Source organism: Rhinolophus hipposideros (assembly GCF_964194185.1).
Source record: "Rhinolophus hipposideros genome assembly, chromosome: 11".
Classification (NCBI taxonomy): Eukaryota; Metazoa; Chordata; class Mammalia; order Chiroptera; family Rhinolophidae; genus Rhinolophus; species Rhinolophus hipposideros.
In genome coordinates, this window is record NC_138057.1 from 17,816,222 (window position 1) to 17,836,197 (window position 19,976).

Below are 19,976 nucleotides of genomic sequence, written 5' to 3' on the forward strand. Positions count from 1 at the left end.
AGAGATGAATAAGGCATGGTCCCTACCCTCAGGGTGTCAAGGAAGTCAGACATGTTTGCAAATAACACTATGTGAGAATAATAAAAGAAGGAGAGAAAGAAAGAAGCTAAGGCCAAATTGGTTTGTTGACATTAGGATGTGGAAGAGTCACCCCTAAATCCTATCCCACAGCTGGATTTGTGGTAATGCATTTGACCAGAATCCAACCATGGTATTATTTTTTATTGGCTTTCAAATTAAACCTACAGTACTGGTTCTCTGATGCAGCTAAATCATAGAACTAGACCTAAGGTAGACCTAAACTTCTATAATACCTTTCCGAAAGCATTTGGGACTTGTTTTAAAAGATCATTCTCAAAGCCAAAGGAGTTATGGGTGAAAACACCATCCATTAAATTAACTTCTGATTCATAACTTTGTCATGAGCAACTATAAACCTTTCTAAGTAAACTAAGAAACAAGCTAAATATTCCTTAGTGGAGCAGTATAAATAAATTACAGACTATCTCACAGTCATCTTAAAAGAATAAGGTAGCTTTAGCATAGAAGTATCTCCACATGTATAGAAGCGAAAGAAAACAGCCAAGAGGAAACAATTTTTGTAGGCTATAAACTAGCCTTGTTATTTGATGCAACTCAAACACTTTCTCTAAAGGTGACGCAGAAGCAGAAAATAAATATGTAAATAAAGTATGCAACCTGATATACTCTTCACTTACTACTATTATATAATACCTCCAGAATTATAATGATTTAAAGTGAATTTTTTACAAAAATTCTTTTTGGTATTTGAATTAGTTTTTGTTACCTACCAAAAAATATTTTGTCTTGAAGCACAGTGTGTGAGGATTGTTAATATTGTTCCTAAATATTAGTAGGTCGTTTTAGACCCTTTCTCTGTAGCCACTTTCACAAGCTTTATCTTCAGGTTTAGAGCTCTCACTCTAATTAGCCCACATACACGATAATTTCAATTCAGAAAGAAAAAAGTTAACTTTGACCCAACTTCTATTATTAAGTGGATATCCTGCCTCCATGCTAGCCCAGAGCAGATCTGTTATCATTTGCCTTTACTCTTCATTATAAGAAAAGAGAAAGAAAAGGAAAGCAGGGTAAGGGGTTCAAGAAAAGAGAGGAGAAAAGGACTGACCATCCCTTCCAATGGTAAAAATTGAAAGTTGACTGTTACATATAGCCCTTACATTTATGAATATGTCAAAAACGCCATTATAATGATTGGTACAATTTTATCCTTTATTGAAAAAAATTCTTTTTGAGTAAGATCATGCCCATCATGTCTCAGGACGCTCAGAGGTGAACACAGCCTTCTCTCCTTCTAGGAAAATTCATAAAAATAAAAAACCAGTCTCTCCTCTCTGAGCCACATTCATCTCTAGAAATGAGGTAGCATGCCACAGAAAGCAAGCCAGTAAAGCCTATACAGGATGTGGGGCTCAGCCTAGAAGTTCAAATCGGCCTTCCAAAATAGACAAGGGCAAATACACAGAAAAGCAGCCATTACCTTGGTGCCAACGTTACACGAGCACAACAGAGGCATTCACCCCCTCCTGGTGCCACAGCCCAAGCTACACACACCCAGACTTTTCCACTAACAGGGCCCCATAGCTGGTCTGAATCCAAGTCAACAGGAGCTTATTGTCATGGGGTTGATGAGCGCTATGTCTCATGCCAATCAACATAGGCATGATTACCCTAAGGAAAATAAAGAAGTAAAGCAAACACATGCACCTGTACCTGTATGATTTTGTTGAAAGGACTTGAAGTAGAGAAACTAGAACTAAGAAAGAATGTTTTAGTTCAGTAAGTATGAAATAAGCACCAAGACCCTCTAAAGCAACTTTCTAATTCCAATAGAAGAATCTTCAACAATGAACCATCAAAACACAGTTCCAGCTGCCCTCAACAGCACTTATTGGTTTACTGTAAGAACATTAGTTAGACTGTAAACAACAACCACAAAACAAAAAAACTAAGAAAAAATTAAAATAATACTATACTGACGATAATTATAGTTACTCTCTACCCAGCACCTATCAGGTGCCAGATTGCTATATTTAGCTACACAGCTTAATCTCCATAACAGTTTTGTGAAGTAGATTTTATTATCCCCATTTTACAGATAAAGAAACTGCATCAAATATAAATTAAATATCTTTCCAAAAAAATACCCGGCTAGAATGAAAGAAACTGTTTCCACTACACCAGAGGTCAGCAAACTACTACCCTTGTGTCTAATCTGTATTGCTGTCTGTTTTTGTAAAGTCGTATTTGGACACAGACCTTTTCATTCATTCATGTATTATCTATGGCCACCTTGGTGCTACAACAGCTGAGTTGGGTAGTTGTGGCAGAAATCATATGGCCCATAAAAATTAAATTTACTACCTGGCTCTTTAGAGGAAAAGTTTGCCAATCTCCGCACAGCGGTATGCCATTAAGAGTTTTTTTAAAGGGTTGAGTAAAATAAATACTTTCAGAGAATTATGAAATTCTAAGAAATGGGAGTTCACTACAATCAAATTCTTTGCTAACAGCTACCCTAAGTCATTCTGCCTATGCACAGAGCTTTCTTCCACTCCTAAAAAAAAATAATAATAATAATAAAATAAGTTGGGGAAAGAATATTTGTGTATTAGAAAACAAGACCCTGAATTTTATTGACTAATTCTTTCATCTCCTCCCCAGTCCTACCTCCAGCTTCTCCTCACCTCAAGTTCTTACAGGACATGTCACCAAACTAGACACCTCAGAGAGAAAGAGGGAAGAAGTGGTGCTATCGCTTCATGAAACTTCTGTTCCATTTTCAGACCCCGACCACCTGTCACAAGGGGACTCTGAAGGAAGGAATATACCAAATGTCAGGGTTTACTTAGTTTAGTCTTGTGAGCTTGATGCAAGCCTTGGTGGAGCCATTTAAAGGCTAGAATAATAGAATTTTAATATGGAAGGCACATCATGTAATAACCAATTGATATGATTCCATTAAAAAAAAAACACACACACAAGAACCCAACAAAGCTGGGTGACTTGTCCGAGGTTAAAGGGGTAGCAGAGAAAAGGCTTATTTTGTCTATTCTACCACACATTCAGCAGGGTCGGGTATAAGGCCACAATTTATCCTATTCACCAGCTTCCATATATTCATTAATTTCATCTCCTTTATGAAGGCCACACCTTTGATAGAAAGAGCATGTTTGGGGACTCAAGTAGACTTGGGTTCAAATCCTGCCCTTGTTACCTGCTGTCTGTGTCAACTTAGGAAAGTCAGTAAACCACGTTAAGCCTTGTTTTATACACGTCTGTAGTTCATATCCGTGAACTATATACGTGTACAGAGTTCAGTGTAAGGAAGTATAAAGAAGATGATATGAGATAGCACATTCAGGACCTAACAAAGCATCTGGCACATAGTAGGAACTTTCTCAACATATGGCAAGTGAACCGTATTACCTTAGTCCCCTCTTGGACAAAGGTCAGGAGGTGTTAACGGTGGGACCAAGCAGAAGCTCACAGTTCAAGTATAGATGATAATCTGCTGGCTGCATACTGCAGAGGAAAGGAATTTGCATGTGAGAAAGCTCACCTTTAAATTTCTTTTTTTTTCTTGAGATCATTATGCCAAGCGAAATCAGTCAGACAGACAAAGTCAAAAACCATATCGCTTCCCTCAGATGTGGGCTATTAAACTGAAAGCAACAAAGGAACAAGACAAACAAAGAAACAAAAACTCACAGACACACACAACAGTTCAGTGGTTACCAGAGGGGTAAGGAGGGAGCAGGATGGTAGATGAGGGTATATGGTGATGGAAGGAGAACTGATACTGGGTGGTGAGCACGCAACGTAATATATAGATGATATAGTATAGAAACCTATGTAATTTCACTTTTAAATTTTACATTTCTAATCAACTCTTGTACCAGTTGCATATAATTGTTATTATATGTTAGGATTTTTTGACAGCCTTGTTTTTAATTACAAGGTTTTTATTGGAGAGACAGGTTTCGGAGTGACTCTGCCATCTGACTTGCCAGCACTTGTTAAATTAAAAGTTTTTATAGTGTGACTCGTGTGTGTGTGTGTGTGTGTGTGTGTGTGTGTGTTTAGGAGTGCTATTATTACATTTTGATTTAATATATTGAGAAATTTGTGATTCAAATTTGTCCGTATATAAACCTCCCCTCCAACCAGTGTATCCCCTCACATACCCTACCCCGTACCCGATTTATCAAGGGCTAGTTTCAGATTATTTTCAAGGTTTTCTATAGATAGACTCAGTTGCAATGGACCTTACCTAATTCCCCTCAGTTACTTGTGCATGTGAAAAAGAAACAAACACAGCTCAAAAGGGAACATCTTCCAGGTATAGTTTGGGTGGATGAAAAATCCTAGAGGAAATTAAGACACTGTCAAGCATGGATGTTATTTCCTCATGTGCAATGTTTTTAATTTTGTATGGAGAGAACCTGCAGAACAAATCATGTTCACACCAAAGTCAGCAAATGGTACTGATAGCTCAGTGTTATAAATTGCCTATAGAGACAAAGAGACAGAACATGAGTACACAAAGCCCATAAAAGAATAAAGACAATCCGGTACGTAGAGAAATGAAAACAAAATGGAATGGACAGCAATGAAACAACTCCAGGATGACTCAATAATTCCAACAGCCAAACCTTTGTTAAATACTTTCTACATAGGCACGTAAAGCCTAGCTATGAACCCCAGGCAGGGCGCTGTAGAAAGGTATAAGTGCTAACCTTTTACAGATGCAGAAGTTTTCTCTTATGTTGCTATTGACTTTATGTTTCCAACTGTTCTATTAATTAAAAGTACAGACAATAGTAGAAAAAAATGAAGGGAAGGAGGGGAAGGAGGGATGAAGAAACATATTAAGAAAATAATATGGTCTGAGAATGGGGCAACCGTTGTGAAGGTGATATAGAAATGACTGCATAGAACTTAAAATGCCCCACAAATGCATCAAATCTTGTTGATTAACTTATGCTTCGAGACTGGTTTAAGAAGGCAACTAGGAATATTCTTTGTTACCAGCAGAGCAAACCTGACTACATCTGGTGAAAGAGATGAAGGCTTGAAAACCCAATCCTTCCCCTGTTATTAATAAAACATTTGTATCATTTATTCCTTGATGCATTTTCTTTTCCTAGCAATGTGTTAATAAATTCCATTTAGTAGAGGCTTACTATATACTAAAATGTACATATACTGTTTACTCTTTTGATTAATACTTATCCTATGAGGAAGATTGTAATACCTTATGAATGAGGAAACTGAAACTTAAAGAGGTTGAATAACTTGGCAAAAATCACTCAGCTAGAAAGTAGCAGACCTAGAATTTAAACACAGGTCTACATATCTCCAAAGACTGTGTTAATTCTTCTCTACCAGGAAATTTGAAAGGACCAAACTTCCACTCTCTATGCCTACACCTCGTCTTTTTCTACTTCTTACACATTTACATATTGGCATTGCAATATTTTTCTTCTGTGGAATGTGGGAAAATATATCAATACCAGGACATTCAAAACAAGATCAGAGAATGAGTCATTTTTGGCCAAATACACAGAGAGGACATACACACTAAATAGAATAAGAGAAGCAGTTGCTTCCTGGCCCAGATTATCTCACCACCCCGCCCCCCTTACTCTCCAAGGCAGAGGAACAAAAACATATAGAAAGATAAAGTTCAGACACTTCTTAGGGCTCCTCCCAGGAGGGGTGTTGGCACTCACCACTTCCTGCAATGATCTCCCAACAAAGGACAATTCTACAAGCAAAAAAGCAGCTCATTATCCATGGGCTCCAAACACCTGGTGAGCTGTTTAACTGCAATGAAGTCTCTTCTCAAGAAACGGGGTCATCTCACTTTTGTTTTTTCAGTATGACGTGTAAATTTTGACTGCAAGCAGATATTCTAGGTGGTAAGGATAACTGAAATGTGTTTAATTCTCTTTCAAGAAGAGCTTTGAACTTCAAGTCCTTAGATTTAGAAAACTAGACTTGAAAATCTATTTTGAGAAAACTGATTACTAAAATTATTTGTCCCTAACTAATGGGAATCAGAATTCAGGAGGTGGCAGAGAGTGGAATGGTCTCGTACAGGAAATGTTACTTTCTATACTTTCAGATTACCCACTATCAATTTCGTAACCAAAGCAAGTTTTTGCTCATTTGAATCGTGGAACATTAATATCACAATACTCATAATTTACTGATTACAAGTAAAAGGTAAAATGAACATGTAAAAATACAAGGTCAGAAGTCAATACGTGAAAATGGAAAGTTGTAAGTAAATATTTGAAAACAAGTCATTAAAATATTTTAGCATAATGTACAGATTAAATTTAGAAGAGGTGTTTTCCCATTGTTCTTCTCGTCCCCCACAGCCCTGGAAGGTTACCACGAGCAGCAACGGGTATGTGCCCCAGTGGTCCTTACCATCCCGACTACCACAGAAAGACTTGGGCAGGTTGGGTCCAACACCAAAGGGAGGAGTCATCCTAGTATGGCCACCAATATTCTCCCTTCTTTGAATCCTGGCAAGTATCCCTGCAGAACATCCAACAATCTGGATTTGTTATACTGGCTCCTCTGTAATTAGGTTCATATCAAATATTCCATGAAGAACCCAACTTAGATGAACCTCAAACTGAAAATGGTCAGGCTGTCTTATTTGGTTAAGGTGGTAACTGCCAGGAAGCTAAAAAGTTTCTCTATTGAAAAGCAGCTTTTCCCTCGTAATTAATAAATAAATCTTTGCAATGATATGATGAGACTATTCTGCTCCCCAACCACAGTCTATTGGGATCCCTTGGGAGACATAATATGGTGATTTTCTAACACTAGTATTTACTTTATATTTACCAGCTGCCACCCTCTGGAAAAAGAGAACCTTGCCCCCTTCTATGGATAACTTTTTTTTACTTTAGGGTGGTTTAAATTGTATCAGTATTCTTTTTGATGCTCAAATTGTCCCAAATTAAGCCAGTTAGAGAAAAATTATTTTGAAAATATGGCAATGTTAAAATTTTATTATTCCATAATCAAACAATCCGTAAGAGATTTATAGGTATATGGTGATATTGTCATTTATTTTTATCATTGTTATTATTACTTAGTGATTTATTTGTATCATGCCAAGGAAAGGAGTTGGATATTTTTAATCAACTCAGGTCTATCATGGCACAATTTTCTAAGATGATATTACATGTGATTATAAAATATTTTACAAACTATACATCAAAATCAGTAACATTGTTTTATAAACATATATAATACTTCACTGTTAAATTTCAAGTGCTTATTTGAAATTAGAGTTTCCAATTTAAAATCCTAAAATTGGCTTTATGTTGATTATGTTTTTGCTAACTCTTGATTTTAATTTATTTTGAAACTTTCATTTTAACACTGCCTAGGTTTATAACCACATCAAATACAATTTAAGACTGAGGTATCAAAATTAAAATCCAAAACTGTCATCATAATGATACTAATTTTGACTTATGATCATTTTTTTTAAACTTTCATTTCAACTTTGCCTTGGTTTATAACTATATCCAGTTTTTCAACACTCAGTTATGAGTACTCATTTAATGTGGGCATAGCAAAATTAAAAACTTAAACCTAATGTGCCTTATTTTGAAACCAAGGTCTGTTTCTTGAAACTTTTATTTTAACTTCACCAGTTTCTCTGAGATGAACAATCACTTCACATTTGGTTTATGATTACTGAGAAAATTGTTTTATTATTGATTCATATAACAAAAATTACTTTAAAAGTTTTATGTGATGTGAGTATTGATTTCTTATAAGCCAAGCTTTGTATGTCTGGTCATGTAGTATAAAACATGAAGCATATTCAATAAGGAATAACCTCTTTTCAGTGTTATTTCTATAATGTGATTACCTTGTCAACAGAAATTGCTGCCCCTGCTAGAATGTAAAAGCCACGAGGACAGGGATCTTTTACTATTTTGTCACAGGTGTATTTTAAGGCCCTAGAGGAGTGTGCCTGGCACATAAGAGACACTCAATAAATATTTGTTGAATGGCCATTAGATGAATTGAATAATTAATGCAGACTTGTACACAGAAAAGAACAACCATGAAAAAAGCATTCCTCATTCATAAAGGATATTATTTTTAGGTGACTCAAATAATATTGTTTTGTTCAGTTTGTTTTTCACTTGGTAAGAATGAATATAGAGAGAAAATTTTTAGAAAAACTTCTGGCATTCTTTCTGAATGTACCCTTTCCCCAGAAATAAGATCTAGCTGGACAATCAGCTCTAATGAGTCTTTTGGAGCAAAAATTAATATAAGACCCGGCATTATATTACATCACATTACATTACACTATATTATATTACCTTATATTATGTAAGACCCGGTCTTATATTATAGTAAACTAAGACCGGGTCTTATATTAATTTTTTCACCAAAAGATGCATCAGAGCTGATTGTCTGGTTAGGTCTTATTTTCAGGGAAACCCAGTAATTCACTAATTTTTTGTCAACTGATTTATTCTAAGTTTGAATGTGAACTGTATTTATGAGTATGTCTTGGGAACTGGTCCTTACATGTAAGTAGTCAAAGATAATGTAAAGCCTATAATTTTAAAATGAAAAAGCATTAACCATGTAAAGAAATATGAAAAATGTCTTCACAAGAATTAAGCAAATTTAGAGATGGAAAAGGTAGCATCAACATATATTATCAAGGTGTTTTTTTGCTGGAAAAGTTTTGGAATTAATTCCTAGGATTAAACACTATAGCTTATACTATTTTTTTTCCTGAAAAATAAGCTAATCTTCTATGCTAAAATGTATGATGCCAGAAATTTTCATTTCTACATTTGTTAGTATAAATTAGTCTAAATTAGGAATATGCACTCCTTTCTGCACTCCATACCCATGTCTCTAACTGTCATTGGACATCTCTGCCTACAGATATCACCATGTCTCAAGTTCAAGCTCCCTGAACCTGAACTCATGATCTTCCCTTCAAACTGCATCCTCAGCCAGTGTTCCCTATTTTGGTGACCGTGATCCCCAGCTTCTCCAGTTGTACAAACCTTTCGAATACCTTCCACTCCCTCATTTGCCATCGCAAGTTTATTGCTAAGTTCTGTTGAAGTTCTTCTTTAAATATATCTTAAAACATTCTATTTCTCTCCATCTTGGGTACAAACACCTTAGTCCAAACTATCAAAACCTATCCTCTGAACTACTGGCCCACCAGTATCCACTCTTGCTTCTTCTCCAAACCATTCTCCAAAATGCAACTAAAGTGATTTTTCTTTAATTTAACTGAAAATTTGATGACATCACTTCTCTGTTTAAAAACATCAATGGCTTATCTTTTTCTTAAAATAAAAATAAAAGTTCTTACCATACAGCTCCACAACAATCCCAGCCAGCCATACTTTCCTCCTCCATTTCCTATGCTCTAACCATAATTGCTTCAGTATGCCAATGGTTCCTCCCACCTCGGAGTCTGCCACATGCAGTTCCTTCAGCTTGGAATGTTCCTCCTTGCAACTATTGCCCCATTCCTTTGGTTAGTTAACACCAACATAATCCTGTAGATCTCAACTCAAATATCCCTTGAATTCCTTGATCACCAGATTAGATCAGCTTCATCACTATGCATTCACACAGCATCCAGGACTTTTATTTCATGGGCAGTTACCATGTTTTGCAATTAATACTCTACGATATGTTCATCACTTGTATGTAGCACACAGTATCTGATACTTAGTATACCAATTTTTTTTTTTTTTAGGAACTCTGTGGTGTTTTTTTCTTGAAAGATTTTTTTTTTTTTATTGGGGAATGGGTACAGGACTTTATTGGGGAACAGTGTGTACTTCCAGGACTTTTTTTCTAAGTCAAGTTGTTGTCCTTTCAGTCTTAGTCATGGAGGGCGCAGCTCAGCTCCGGGTCCAGTTGCCCGTTGTTAGTTGCAGGGGGCGCAGCCCACCATCCCTTGAGGGAGTCCAACAGGCAACCTTGTGGTTGAGAGGATGCGCTCCAACCACTGAGCCATTCGGGAGCTCAGTGGCAGCTCAGCTCAAGGTGCCGAGTTCAATCTTAGTTGCAGGGGGCGGAGCCCACCATCCCTTGCGGGACTCGAGGAATTGAACTGGCAACCTTGTGGTTGAGAGCCCACTGGCCCATGTGGGAATCGAACTGGCAGCCTTCAGAGTTAGGAGCACGGAGCTCTAACCGCCTGAGCCACCGGGCTGGCCCCAGTGTACCAATTTTTTATTGGATGAGTAACTATTTTACAGTTAGATAACAATTTAATATTTTATTTTAGCCTTGGTACTAAAAATAGGGATGAACTAAATGTAGATTATCTTTTTAGGAGGATATAAACATGTTGGTATTATTTACACCACATGCATGACATATATTATCAGTAAAATATGAGAGAATGGTTTCATAAGATGCAAGAAAGTTGAGAGCAACAAGAAAAAAAGAGGCCACCAGGATCAAAGCTACAGAGAAGAAACTACAGGGAGATGAAGAATGAGATTACTGGATCTAGCAACAAGAAAGTCATTGGTTACTTTGGCAATTGGTTACCCAGATTCTGAGTGAAAGTCAGATTACAGAAAATTAAAGAGTGAATAGAAATGGAGATAACATTCCTCTTCCAAGGCCCTTCAAGTCTGAATATGTACTCTATTTTGCAATTCGAAAGTTAACTATCTGACTATGTCTCTGTGGTATGATTGGATCTACACAATAGCAACAATTTAAGATTAGAGAAAAATAAATCCAGGTTCCATTCACAATGGCTCATGAAGATGGGAACTTGAATATAGGACTGGATCCACAGCATCTCAGATTAATCAAAACTTTAAGTCAATTGATTCTAAGATACGAGATACAAGATCTGACAATTAAGTTCACGAACTCATCCTATAAAAAGTGCTACATACCTCATTGCTGAATACCACTACGGTCACCTTCAAAGTACTCCCCTAGGGAAGCTATGCACAGACGCCAGTGCCTAGTCCACTCTTCAAAGCAATTTTGGAACTCTTTCTGGAATGGCCATCAGAGCTGTCATAGTATTACCCTTGATGTCCTGAATGTTATCCAAATGTCTTTCTTTCAATATTTCCTTTATCTTCGGGTAAAGAAAGAAGTCATTGGGGGCCAGATAAGGTGAGTAGGAAGGGTGCTCTCATACAGTTATTTGTTTACTGGTTAAAAACTCCCTTAGAGACAGTGCAGTGTGAGCTGGCACACTCATGATGCAAGAGCCATGAACTGTTGGCGAAAAGTTCAGATTGTTTTAGTCTAACTTTTCCACACAGCCTTTTCAGTACTTCCAAATAATAAACTTGGTTAATTGTTTGTCCAGTTAGTACAAATTCATAATGAATTATCCCTCTGGTATCAAAAAAGATTAGCAACATCGTTTTGATTCTTGATTTGGACTGACGGAACATTTTTGGTCACGGAGAATTAACTGACTTCCATTGTGCACTCTGACGCTTTGTTTCAAGGTCGTATCAGTACATCCATGTTTCATCACCAGTGATAACATGGCCCAAAACATCGTCTTATCTCTCCAAAAGGTCTTAAACTTCGACTCTCCTTTGCTTTTGTTCATCGGTGAGCTCCTTCAGGACCATTTTTGCACACACCTTTCTCATGCCAAGATTTTCAGTTAAGATTTCCTCACTGTTTCTCTATCAATGTTTACTTGGTCTTCTATGCTTCTCACAGTCAGCTAACGATTTTGAGACACAATTCAATGAATTTTTGCAGTGTTTTCGTCAGTTCTGCTCATTACCAGCTGTCCTCATCAGTGACACATTCTCTCCTCTCAGAAATATGTTTAATCCATTTGTACACTGCCATTTTCTTCACAGCATTATCCCCATAAACTTGGACTAATATGATTTCATTTCCACTCTTGCCAAGTGTAACCAGAAATTTAAGGTTTGTTCGTGGCTCTAATTCAAGCTCAGACATTCTTTCAATGGCACACAAAAACACACAACAACAATAAAAATGCCACTCAGCAAGACACCACCACACATCGACACAAACACAGCTTGAGATACTGATATATGTAAAACGGTTATGAAATCTTATCGAGCTGTTTGTACAGTGCTGCCAATGAAAGCACACGGTGGCACGCTTACAAACTTAATTGTCAGACCTTGTATGTACATGTGTTTGTGTGTGTGTGTGTGTGTATGTGTGCATAAAAATTTTCAACAAAGAAGTGCCCCAAAATTTAAAAATATTTTTAAAATTCACTACATTTTGTAGGCCTGGATTCAAGATGACAGAGTAGGTAAATGCTGTACTTGCCTCATCCCATGAACACATCAAAATTACATCTAAATTACAGAATAATAAACTGGAGAAACATCTGAAGTCTGGCTGAAGAGAAGTTTTATAACTAAGGATATAAAACAGAAGCCACATGGAGACTGGTAGAAAGGGTGGAGATGAGAAATGGGCAGGACCCAAACCTCCATGTGGCGGTTGAGAACCAGGAAGGATATCTCTGCCACAGAAGTTCCCCCTAGAGGAGAAGGAAACCTCAACTGCACACCAGCCTTCCCAGGCCCGAATGTTGGTGCCAGGAAGAGGAACCCCCACAACCTCTGGCTGTGAAAAACTATGGGGATTCCAACTGTCTGGGTGAGACGGAAGGCTCCAGGAAACCCAGGCATCCTCATAAAAGACCTGTGCACAGACTAGCTCGCAGGCATTCACCCCAGGTTCCCGTGGAAGGGCAGTGACACGGGAAGAAGGAACGTCAGAGACATAGAGGGGGCAGATTGAGGAGTGTAGCTTTGGAGCGAGGACTGGAAGATAGTCCTTGTTTTCCCTGTGTGTGATCCTTCTCCTGTGCAGCTAGCAGGCGGGAGCCATCTTGCCTGTGTTGAGCCCTCTCCCACACCTATGGCCAAATTGGAATCTGCTTGGCCTGGTGAGCCCGCTTGCTCCACTCTAGTGACTCACTGAGACCCTGCCACACCGTACTCTGTACCACACGAGGTTTTATCAGAGGCTGAACCTTACAAGAGCCAGCAGCTGGCAGTGGGCCTCAGTGTGTCCTGGCATTTTGTGGAGCCACCCCAGACCTCGTACTGGTGGCAGCCATCCTCAATTCACAGCATGACCTCTCCCATGCACCTCCAGGTCCAGTACAGGCAATGACCAACCGTGGATCACTTTGTAGCTCCTACCAGGTAGTCCCCAGCTGGTCACAGGCAGTGGCTGACCTGGCCCTGTACAGGACCCCTCCCAAGAGGCACCAAAACCAACATACTTGGAGGCTGACTTCAGACTACAGCAGAGAACCTCCCAATTAGCCCACAAGTGGCACACACAAAGGGAAGTCTCAACAGGTACCAGAGCCTGCTGGGGCAAATCCTGTTCTGTATGATAAGCCCTCTGCACAGCAGCCCATAAGCTATGGACGTGGCCAAACCCCACAGCCAGTCAGCTTGAGGGTCAATCCCACTCACTGACATGCCCATAGCAATCAAGGCTAAACTACAGCAGGAAGTCACACATAACCCACACAAGGGACACTCCTAAAACACCCAGAGCAGATGACCAGGCAGACTCTGCAACTGGGCCCCACAGGTACTATATTAGGCCATCCGGCAAGACTGGGAGACATAGCAGATCTATCTAATACATAGAAACAAACACAGAGAGACAGCCAAAATGAGGAAATAAATATATCCCAAATTAAAGAACAGTAGAAAACTCCAGAAACAGAACTAAATGAAATGAAGGCAAGCAACCTACTAGAGACAGAGTTCAAAACAATGGTTATAAGGATGCTCAAGAAACTTAGCAAGAACTTCAACAAAGAAATATCAAGAAGAAGGAAGGAAGGAAGGAAGGAAGGAAGGAAGGAAGGAAGGAAGGAAGGAAGGAAGGAAGGAAGGAAGGAAGGAAGGAAGGAAGGAAGGAAGGAAGGAAGGAAAGAAAGAAAGAAAGAAAGAAAGAAAGAAAGAAAGAAAGAAAGAAAGAAAGAAAGAAAGAAAGAAAGAAAGACATAGAAACCATAAAAAAGAACCAGTCAGAAGTGAAGAATCCATTAACTAAAATGAAGAATGTACCAGTGGGACACACAAGCAGACTAAATGAAGCAGAGGATCAAATCAGCAATTTGGATGACAAGATAGCAGAAAATACCCAATTGGAACAGCAAAAAGAAAAAAAGAATTTTTAAAAATGAGGACAGTTTAAGAGACCTCCGGGACAACATCAAGCATAACAACATTCATATTATAAGAGTACCAGAAGAAGAAGAGAGAAAGCAAGGGATTGAGAATCTATTTGAAGAAATAATGACTGAAAACTTCCCTAACCTGGTGAAGGAAATAGACATACAAGCCCAGGAAGTGCAGAGATTTTCAAACCACATGAACCTAAGCAGGTGCACACCAAGACACATTATCATTAGAATAGCAAAGGTTAAAGACAAAGAGAGAATCCTAAAAGCAGCAAGAGAAAGGCAACTACTACTTATAAGAGGCCTCCATAAGATTGTCAGATGATTTCTCAACAGAAACTTTGCAGACCAGAAGGGATTGGCAGGAAATGTTCCAAGTGATGAAAAGCAGGGATCTACAACCAAGACTACTCTACCCAGCAAGGGTATCATTTAAAATTGAAGGACAGATAAAGAGCTTCCCAGACAAGAAATAGCTAAAGGAGTTCATCATCACCAAACCAGTATTACAAGGAATGTTAGAGGGACTTCTTTAAGACAGGAAAAAAAAGATTAAAAAATATGAATAATAAAGTGGCAATAACTACAATCTATCAACAATTACTTTCAATGTAAATGAATTAAATGCTGCAATCAAAACCACAGAGTGGCTGAATGGATAAGAAAACAAAACCCTTACATATACTGCCTATAAGAGACTCACTTCAGGTTGTAAGACACACATAGATGGAAAGTAAAGTTATTTCATGAAAATAGAAGTTTAAAAAAGCTGGGGCAGCAATATTTATACCAGACAAAAAAGGCTTTAAAACAAAGACTATAGCAAGAGATTAAAAAAGGACCCAGTAATCCCACTTCTGGGTATTTATCCGAAGAAACCCAAAATGCAACTTTGAGGGGACATGTGTATCCTTATGTTCATTGCAGCATTGTTTACAATGGCCAAGATGTGGAGGTAGCTTGGGTGTCCATCGATGGATGAAAGGATAAAGAGGAGGTGGTACACATATACAATACAATATTGCTCGGCCATGAAAGGGAATGGGTTTTGCATTCCACCGTGGCATAGATGGACCTGGAGGGTATTGTGCGGAGTGGAGAATGTCAGGTAGAAAGAGACAGATGCAATGTGATTTCACTTAGATGTGGAGTCGAAAGAAAGAAATAAACAAACTAAACAGAAACACACTCATAGATAGAGAATACTTTGATGGTTGGCAGTTGGGAGGAGGTTTGAGGGGTAGGTGAAAATTGGGAAGGGATTATGAAGTACAAATTTGTTGTTACAAAGTAGTCATGGGGATTATGGTATAGCATAAGGAATATAGCCAATAATATTGTAATAACTATATATGGTGTCAGATGGGTACTAGATTTATCAGGGTGATAGATGGGAGGGGTGTTGGAGAGCAGGGTGAATAAGATGAAGGCATTAAGAAATACAGATTGGTAGTTACAACATATTCATGGGGATATAAAGTAAAGCATAGGAAATGTAGTCAATAATATGGTAATAACTATGTATAGTGCCAAGTGAGTACTATACTAGTCAGGGGGAATCACTTCTTAAATTGCACAAATGTCTAACTACTATGCTTTACACATGAAATTAACATAAAATAATATTGAATATTTTCTACATTTTGTAGAGTGTGTTTTATGCAAGAGTCCTGGAAGGAAAATATGCTTTATCAGAAAAATATGAATTATCCCTAATGAAAGGTTATTAAGCATAGTTCAGAAATAACACGTTTCTGAAAAAAAAAAGCAAATTAAATACGTTTATTTATTTAAATATTTATGTTAAGTAAAATCTTCAAAAACATTAAGATAAAGCAAAACTCAATTTGTTGATCTTTTCAGCATAATCTTCAGGCAATGAAGCTCCCAGCAACTATCTCTACTTTGAGAAAATGGTTTCTGATAACTCATCCTCTCACATATCAATGGCTTCTAGAATCATAGAGAGACAATCAGGTTACATGCCTCTTTGGTGAACATTTATAATGCTACCTCTGAAGTATTTTTGCCAAAATATCAAACCTAAATCACATACAGACTCTACATCTAAATAATAAATTACAAGAAATGCTGGTGACTGAGAAAAATGTTAAATGTCATCATGCAGTAGCATTCTGCAAAGTCCAGACTTCAGAAAACTACAGAACTAGCAATTCAATTCCTGCAATAAATAAGTTGAAAGAAAAGGTGGGGGGAAGGAAAGATAGAAGGAAACCTATAGATTAAAAGAGATAGAAAAGACTGGTATAAGTTTCAACCAATTTCAATCTGTTGACCTTATGTTTATCTTTATTCAAATAAATAAATTATTAATAACAGTTTAAAATAAATGAAAAGTTATATGTGTAAAAATTGGAGGAGACTGTTATGGAATGAATTGTGTACTTCCCTCCAAAAATTCGTATGTTAAATCTTTAAACCTCAGTATCTCAGAATATGACTATATTTGAAGTGTGGCATTTAAAGAGGTGATTAACATAAAATATGGCTGTTGGGGTGGGCCCTAACACTGACTAGTGTCCTTATAAGAGAAAATTTGGACACACCAAAGAGATACCAGGGGTTTGAGCACACACAGGATGACCATGTAAAGAAGTAGCTGGAGAGTGACCATGCGTAAGCCAAGGAGAAAGGCCTCAGGAGAAACCAAAACTGTAAGAAAATAAATTTCGGTTGTTTAAGCCACCAATTTGTGGTATTTTGTCATTGCAGTCTTAAGAAACTAATACAGATACTAAAATGATGACTATGTCCACCATGATATTAATCTTAAGAAACACAAATGGAAGGAGATACATTGTGGATCCTGGAGCAATAAACCTCAACTGATGAAATAGAGAATCAAGCCTCCTGGTGGGAGATGGGTCACATATAGTTTGAAAAAGCCTCACAAGTGATTCTGAATTTTCTTTTCTCCCCACTGAGAAACACTGTCTTGAATCCAACCATATACAAGTTATGTCAGTACTTCTTTTGGTCATTCGACTGATTCTATTAACATTTTTATAGTGAGTTCATATGTAGTTTCACCAACTAGAATATAAACATTATCACTAGAGATCTACATTATTTATAATATTGGAACTGCCTCTACTCATTCCCTTTTATTTACATCCAAAATGCTATGCCAATTTACTGTTTACTTTCTCTCTCTTCTTGCTTATAAATTGTCTACCCTATTAAAAGGCATTGCTGTGACAATTCTAAGTTTCAGCTCCCCATTATGTTCTCATCCATTCCATCTCTTAAATGTGTTTAAAGCATTAACAACAGGTTGTGTTTCATCCTAGAGACAGCTGGGTTTCAGGGAGAGGTAAAATGTTTCATTATCTTACTCTATTGTCCAAGACAAATGTGCTATTGTATTACACATGAAATGTCATCTTTGAAGTCTGTTCAGGGTGTGCTATGAGGTGAGCCATCTGGAAAACACAGTGGAGACTGGAAAATAATTATAAGCCAGTTTATTGCACTTTTTTTCCAGTTAAGCCTACCACGACAGCTGCTAAAAACACTATGTAGTGTAAAGACTAGATGCTCCAAAGCTACACAGGTTAGACCCTACCTCCAACAACATTGCTACTATGCAAGTTACTTCTCTGATCCTTTTGTCTTGTCAGTAAAATTGAGATACTAATGCATGTTGCATAGGCGTTTTATGAGGGTTAAATGAAATAACACTCATAAAGCACTTGCAACAGAGTAGACAATAAGTGTAATTTCTCTTCTTTTAAATATAGAGGATAGTTAATATTCTTTACATTGAGAATATTAGATCATCCAATAATATTGGGAAGCCAGGTTGAGCATGATGGTTTTGTAAAGAAGTCCGTTGAGCTTCTATGTGTTTTCATTTGAATTTCAGGGGAGAAGAGGCTTTGGAGGATCAAGTCTGAAGCTTCCTCAGGGATTCTCAATCTGGAATGTATTAGGACCACCCAGATACGTTAAGCAGGGAAGCGCTGTCCGTGGTGCTAGTCATCGCGCATACCCCTGACAACACTTGCCCCGCCCAAAGTTCTTTTCTAGCCAACTTGTTTTGCGGAGCTCATATATCTGTCTTGTGGAAGAGTCTCGGTCACTCTGCCCATTAGCTTTTTCCCTATCTTACCACTCTTTATCTAAGTCTCCTTCAACAAAAAACAATTATCTTCCATCTCCTTATCAAATCCAAATAGTTTGTATGTTTTTTCTGACACTTTAGCCATGCATACCACTAAAGAAGGTGGCTCAAACATTGTCTCAGGCTATCTTTTCCTAACTTTTTTGTAGAGTTTCAGAAAAATCCAAGGCGAGAACACAGGAAACAGTTAATTTACAATGCATTCTTTAGAAACTCTCTTCAGCTGGCAATTCCTCTAAGAAACTTTCCTTGCACCTCCATTGAGAGTTAAGTTCCCTTCTTCCTTACTCCCCAAGTACCCTGTAGACACATCTCTCAGTAAAGTTGTCACATTAAATTGAAATTTTTTATTTCGTAGTTTTGATTGCCATTAGGGAGAGTTTCTTAAAAGCTAGGACCTATATCTTATTCAACTGTAGATTCCTGGAATATAGGACATGATGAACTAAATTAATTACTGCATCCATTAGAAGGAAGGTCCCAACAACCCTCCTTTAAAAGGCAATCTGCCTTGTTACATTCGGCTGTGCACTAAATTTCAGAGATGCTAGGCTGTTCTGATAAAGATATTCTGGACTGAGCTCATTTGCCACCTCTTCCACCTGTATCTGTCTGATGACTCAGCCCCTGAGAGTGACTACCAAAGAAACAATGCCATCCATTTCAAAGACTCTGCCTTCCTGCTGTCCATCTTTCCTCTTCCTTCTTCCACCCTACCTACATACCTGTAATCCCCGATACACTGCGTGCTTTTGCCAAGAACCAGATAAAAACAGCCCATTGATGCTTTCATTCAAAAGTAAACTTCTATTTCTCCAACCAGATCAAAGAAAGGAGCCACCATCAATAAACAAAAGGACAGTTTGTTTTTCCAGGTAAAAGTAGAGGGTCAAATAAGTGTGAAAGTTAGAGCAATTAAGAAACTGAAAACTAAGAAATTGAGGTAGGGTGAGAGAGAAAAAAAAATGTTATTAATGCTGCCACCTTCTCTTCCCCACCCAAGTAGATTTCCACTCTGTTGAGGATCATTCAATATCTCTTCAGCTCTAACCACCGCTTCCATGCCCCTCCCCCAGGCTTTAAAGAGCTCTTCCTCATTCTACAGTGGTTTGAGGAGAGGGAGTCCTAGCTAAGGCATGCTAGAAAAAACAGGTGGAGTCTTTCATTTGTGAATAAGCAAGCAATTGCCCTCCCTTTAAGATTGTCTTGCTCCTTGGCATTCTGAACCAAAAAAATGATGTTGTAAATAAGAACTCTTCAGTGTTAGGAAAGACCCACTTCCATATAGTTCCTCACCAACGTTTTTAGGCAACAGATACATAACTTGTGGTTTTCTTCCTATTTCAATCAAGCATCAGCTATAATTTTTTAAATCTTTAAAGCAATGCATGTGTTAATTCAAACTCACCTTGGAAGATTAGGAAGAAAAGCACTTGGCCTTTAAATCTTCAGAAGAGGATTTAATGACAGGTTCAACCTGTTTAATGACAGAGCCAGCACCACGCCCCTGTTTTATTATGTTTCATTATTACTGTATAAATTTCCTTTATTACTCAT

General features: G+C 37.8%; 1 long non-coding RNA gene across 1 annotated transcript in view; it reads right to left on the bottom strand.

Moving 5' to 3' along the window:
* LOC308504865 overlaps positions 1-19,976 on the bottom strand; it is a 280,235-nt gene that overhangs the window by 251,812 nt on the left and 8,447 nt on the right. The gene's annotated exons all lie outside the window — the stretch shown is intronic.